General features: G+C 33.6%; 1 long non-coding RNA gene across 1 annotated transcript; it reads right to left on the bottom strand.

The window, feature by feature from the left end:
- Window positions 1-3,153: 3,153 nt before the first annotated feature.
- On the bottom strand, window positions 3,154-6,225 carry LOC133858125 (uncharacterized). The gene is made up of 3 exons (XR_009898443.1): window positions 5,751-6,225; window positions 4,601-4,636; window positions 3,154-3,310 (listed from the first exon to the last, which is right to left on the bottom strand). It is a non-coding gene; the product is annotated as an uncharacterized LOC133858125 (long non-coding RNA).
- Window positions 6,226-6,491: the final 266 nt, after the last annotated feature.

Genomic DNA, 6,491 nt, shown 5'->3' with positions numbered 1-6,491 from the left:
TTCTGAGGCGTCGATTTACGGACAAGCATCTTCTCTTCCATTTTTAGAGCACTTTCTCTTCAACTTTTTAACTTTTTTCCTCTTTTTTTTTTTTTTGAAAAAACTTTTTTCCTCGATTCAAAGAGCACCACTTTCTGATTCCTCCTCCTTTTTTACCCAAAAATAAAATAAAAAATCTCTATTTAAATAAATTTCATAATAGCTTCTTTTAATATTTTCTTATACCATTTAAATATTCTTTTAATTAAATAGGTACTATGAGAAAGTGAGAAGAAATATAAATCATTCAAATGTTATTTCAAATAAATGTTAGAGGAATAAAAGATAAAGAGTAATATTTATTGTACAACTCTTATACAACTCTTACTTTTTTTTATAATCAACCATTAAATTTTTTTTTTTTTTTTTACATATCCACATAGAAGGGGAAGAATTCAAACTAGTGACCTCTGCTTCATGAGGTGTGGTCCCCAGCCGATTGAGCCACCCCTTGGGGACGATTAACCATTGGATTTGTTTTCCTACATGTGGACCCTAAATATTCAATGGTTAGATTTTTTTAAAAAAAAAAAAAATTGTTAAAGTTGTGTAAGAGTTGTGGAAGAGACATTACTAAAAAATGAAAGCTATAGTTTTTTAGGGAGTGATCCTTACACTCTTTGTACACAACAATGGCACAACACCAAGGCACATTGGGGTAGGACCCAATGTGTGGGCTCCACCCCAATGTGCCTTGGTGTTGTGTCATTGTTGTGCATTGTGAGTGTTTTGATCATTTCTCTAGTTTTTTATATTAAAATAATGTTAAGGGAAACCACTTTTGCTTCTCTAAATTTATGATATACAACTTTTAGTTCTCTTAGTGTTTTCTTAGTTTAAAGAACAATAAAATAATATCATTTAAGGGAAGTTTTCCATACATATACAAAAGATAATTATGGATAGAATTTTTTGATAGCAATGCTTATTCTTCATTCATTTCATAAAAATAAAGCATGTCGCTCTAATAAAACAATATAATAGATACACAATGAATAATTTCTTCCATCTAAATCTAATATATGTTTTGTTTTTAACTCTTTGAATGTCATTGTCCCAACCAGTTTTCAGATTTGCAGCATATTTTGGGGAATGACGTCCCTGCCCACTGTCCGGTCTATCATAACTTTAACTAGACAATTATTTTCTTGCTATTTCATCTCCACTACAAACACATTTCCAAACACAATTCCTTTTATTGCCCCTACCATTAGTGACAATTCTTCCGCATGTCTAATAATTCATCTGCATCATTTAGTGATTTGCTCCTATAAAAGAATTAGAGAGAAAACGAAAGATATACCGGGGATCTAAGATCGCTATTCTTAAGGTTTCGTATAAACAAAACCTTAAAAAAACGAATAAAGAGAATCGAAATAAATAAATAAATAAAAAAAAAAAAAAAAAAAAAAAACCCTTAAAAAACGAATAAAGAGAATCGAAATAAAAAAAATAAAAAAAAAATAATAATAATAATAAAAAAAAAAAAAAAAAAAGAAAAAAGAAAAAAGATACTCCATCATGTAGATCGCCGCATAAAGCAAATTTAGAGAAAAAGATAAACAGGAAGCAATTTGTCTTATTCGGTTAAATATATGAAACAGTTGGGGTTATCCTTATTTTTCTCTTATCGATAAAATTTAATAATGTAATTATATACATAATTTTACATTTTTTTAAAAATATGTACCAAGAGCATTTTCAGCGGTTAGAGATATTTCACCTAGTCAAAAAGTATATTTCTCTATTTTATCTATTCATTTTTCATACAAAATTCAACAGATTCTTTACTTCATTATTTATTTTATTTAAATATTATTTTCAGAGAGAGAAAAAAAAAAAAGAAAGGATAATGCTAAAAAAAACATCAGTTACGTTACACACTCTTACTCTCAAATAAGATGAGACCCACTACATGTGGGTTCTACCCCATATGAGAGGGGGATGTATAACCAGTGTGTAACTGGTATGTTTCTAACACACAAAAAAATATTAAAAAATTTAAACATTGTGCTACAGTGAGTAGCAACTTATTGTTATTCACTTAGCAATAAAATGTATTTTAACTACTCTTTAACTAATCTGTTGGAGAATAAAAAGAGTTCATAATAGCTAAATATAGCTATTACAACACTTACAATGAATTAGAGTTCATAATAGCTAAATAAAGCTATTAGAGCACTTAAAAAGAGTTCATTATAGCTAAATATAGCTATTAGTCATTCCCTACTTTTAGTCAAAATAGTTAAGCAAATCACAAATAAAAAATTTTAAATTTTAAATTTAAAAAAAAAAACAGAAAGTTTCCATCAGATTATGCAAACGAAACGCATTTACATTTTCCATCCACATGTGGTACCGGCATATGGGGTTTCATTTAGCGTACTCAGTAGAGATGGGTTTTAAATAAAATTTTAATAAAGAAAAATTAAAAAATGATTATTTTAACAAATAGAGAATAAATTTACTTAAACGGTTGGATACAACTTTGAAAAGTGGTTAGCTAAACTATAAACAGTGAGTTTTCATTAGCCATTTTGCATAAAAATATGGAAAAATTACATCATTGATCCCTATAGTTGGCCTAAATTACAAATCACTCCATCTGGTATCAGCAACCAGTGTTTGGGTCCTATGAGCTATGTACACACTTTTAACTACCTTTATTGGTAGGGGTTCTTAGCATTCGTATCAATAATTAATAGGCTCGCATCTTCGGATGCATTACCTCTGCGTACTTACATTCTTAATGTTTAATTTGGGGTACCCAACCCTAACTTTATTGTAATTTCCCTTTCAATCATTGGATTCGGCTTGTATGTGGTAGTGTAAACTACCGCATACATGTACTCTAAAACACGATCGTTTTGATTACCCACATACACTAACATATTTCTACCTTGTTAGGATGTTGCTTTTTACATTCATAAATTTACAAATCATTACAAGGATCAAATGATGTCATTTTAGAAAAGCGCATTTTGTTCCACCCCCCACCCCCTCTATCACGCCCCCGTTTTGGGATATAAGGGAAACGTGAGTTTAAGAGCTAAAAACAAACATTTTAAATAAAAGCGTGCATTTACAACATATAAATTTAAAACTTCCTATTTTTAAACCTTTCTATTAATAATTCTTTACAACACTTTGAATCCTCTAAAAGAAACAAAACATACTATACAATACTAGGGTCCGGCCAGTTCATCACGAACTATCGCTCTCAGCGAGGTCTATGCCCTTACAAGGAAAGACTTCGTCTTACTGTTGACATCTGGAAAGGGGTGGAGGGAAAAAGGGGTGAGTTCGACAACTCAGTAAGGAAAATACAACACCAGGGGAAATAAAACATGCTATAAACCTTTATGCCATAATCTTTAGTCATTTTCATAATGACAGATTTATTCTACTCACTCTTAAGAATTAATTACACATATGATGAATTGCATACTATATATTGTTTTACAACCTGAACCAATTGTATGTTGATTTTAATTTATTTTAGGTGATTTGAGTATTTTTAAGTATATTAAAAATTATGATGATGTTTAGCAGTATAATTACGATATGTGATTTTAGTGTGCATATAAGTTTCAAGATTAAAGTTATGAAAATTTGTCTAAGAAGTGTTATACTAGGCTGTTTATGTTTTATAAGAAAACACATATTAAAGCGTGATTCATACAATGAAATGTATTGTTTTAGGACAGGTAGCATAGCATATGAACAATTAAATAGAATTTGAAGAATATGAATAATGATATAAGAATGACAGTTTATTATGAGAATGATAGTTTATTATGATCCAGTAATTTCTTTTTATCTGTTTTCTCCTTAATCCTTTCTCTGTGGTTTAACCTCTTATAGACTCTACACCGCCAATTCCCGTGAGCGGCGCACGTTGGCTTTGTCCAAAGAACCTATAGACTCAGCCTATCGTCACAGAGAAGAGTCGCCGGGTTGGGGATCTTCCCTAGGTGAAGGCCAACCTCGGATGGTAGCACACACCGATTTACGGTATGCTTGCCATGCTACCCTATGAGTACCAATTCTAACTGTAGTAGTGCCTCAAGGTTAAACAATTACTGCACATGAACGTTTCTCTGTAATTCTGTAGGCTCCGCTATAACTGTATACTTTGCTTTAAAACTGTATGAGCCGCGTTCATAACTGTAGTCATGTGCAGAATTTAAAACTTTATATTCTCTTTTCTTTCAAAACTGTATTCTTAAATAGAGTCATATACTTTGGAATTCTCTGTAATCATGTCTTGAAATGCTCTTTATCATTTCTCTGAGTATGCATAATTCATAATTTTTGAAATGCTCATATTCATGACTGTAAACATGCTTAATCCATACTTTGAAATGCTCTTGATCATAACTTTAATTATGCATAAATCATAACTGTAATTTATGCACAAAATTCTTGAATAATAACATATGAGCAATAAAGCTTCGCATTAAAAATCACATGATCAACGCTTTGTAAAATTCCCCAACACTTTTTCAAAAGATTTATAATAAAATCTTGTTGGGGGTTTTTCGGTGTTGTATCCCCTTACCTGGACTTGCCATTAGCGTCAAGATCGACTTTTTACCTAAATAAATTGAAAGAAGAAACTCAGAAGAATATTCTAGAATTTGTAGTCTAAAACTTAATTACAAAAACATAACACGTAATCAAAGATCTCCAAGTTGTACGGTCGGTCAACATCCATACTTTCACATTATTTCTTAGTGACTAAACTACCAACAAGCGTAACTCACTCAACCCCAATCACAGTAAATCTTCCAAAAATGGCAACCCCCTTGAAAACATAGTCCATAGTCCGAGAGTCCACAACCCAAACAACCTAATATTATTCTAACTCGTGTCAAAATCATTTGCTAATGTCATTCATCCAACTATGAACTCAATATCCAAAATCACACCAAACACTACTCAGTTATTTTAATAAAACATGATAATCTCCAAATTAGCCTACGGCTATTACATACCCTCAATAGAAATCACAGCAAAACAACATAATCAATTCCCATAATTAATTCAGTTAAAACTAGGGAATAAACCTAGCTCCAAAAGTTAACAGGTCACCAATACAATTGGACAACCACCTTACAAAATCTATACCCAATTTTCAGAACATAGACCAATCACTCTCAGCTCACACACATATAACCGGAATAGGAAACACATTAACGTAGTAAAATTAGGGACTATACAACTAATCAAAACTCAAATCCTCATCATGATAAACACATAATCATTCTACAAAAATACTGAAAATAGGGGAATAATACTATAATCGGTTATACAACTAAACAGGGAATCCAAATCCACAAATCACCCAACAAAACAATCTTTCCAACAATCCACACTCAACATTAACAATAATCATAACCCAGAAAATCATCAAACACTCAGTAAACTGACACTTATATACACTACCACCAAACAATACTACCCAAGCACTCATTGGCCAGATCAACACAATCCATTCGGCTAAGTCACTATCATAATAAGGAATTTCTTCAAAACAGGGTATAATACTATCCACATAATCGACTAACAACAAAAACCCCTAATCCACAATTTATCAACTAGATTCACTTGGCCAAACAGAGAATCGGATTACTAGAAATACCCAAGTTTCATCAAATCTAAATTCAACAATAATCAAATCAATACACGATTTTATAGGATTAATATACCTTGGGGGTTTTCTCAAGAACCCAAACAAAAATCGCCTCTGATTTTGCCGGAAAAGTCGCCGGAAAACGCACAGGAAGAACCGGGTCTTCCTCTCGGATCGTCGGGTCATCGGGTCATCGGGTCGGGTTTTCGGGTCAGGGGCTTCGGGCTTCGTGGATCGGCCGGAAAGTCGCCTTAGCTCGTCGGAAATCGGCGTCTGGCCGCCGGACATGGAGGATCGAACCTCCAGGAGGTTTGGGTCGCATGGGTTCTCCCGGATCCGTCGGGTTTGGCTCGCAGGTCGGGGGTTTCTCTCCCGGGTCTAGCGGGTTGCGGCCCGCGGACTTCACGGCTTCACGATCGGGGCTCCTCCCTGGTCACGGGCTTCACCGGAAGTTGTGTCACCGGCGTTCCTTGGGTTCTGGGTCCACCGGGTCCTCTCTTCCCCGCCACTCTCTCCCTCTCGGCATCTCTCCCTTTCTCCCGATCTCTGCTTCTCTCTCTCTTTATTTCTCTTCTCTCTAATCTCTCAATCTCACTCTCTCCCTCGATCTCTCATCTCAGTCTCACTCTCTCCCTCTCGCTGTCTCTGTTCTCGGCAAGAAAAAGAAGAATAGAAGAAGAAAGAAAGAGGAAGGAAGAAGATGCGGAAAGAAAGAAGAAAAAGAAGAATTAATAAGGGCAAGTCAACTTGCCGTGCAAGTTCTTCTCCTTCCCTTTTTTTTTTTTTTTTTTTTTTTTTTAACTTATTGATTAAGTTA

This window comes from Alnus glutinosa, chromosome 14 (genome assembly GCF_958979055.1).
Source record: "Alnus glutinosa chromosome 14, dhAlnGlut1.1, whole genome shotgun sequence".
NCBI lineage: Eukaryota > Viridiplantae > Streptophyta > Magnoliopsida > Fagales > Betulaceae > Alnus > Alnus glutinosa.
This window is presented reverse-complemented; position numbering and strand designations above follow the sequence as displayed.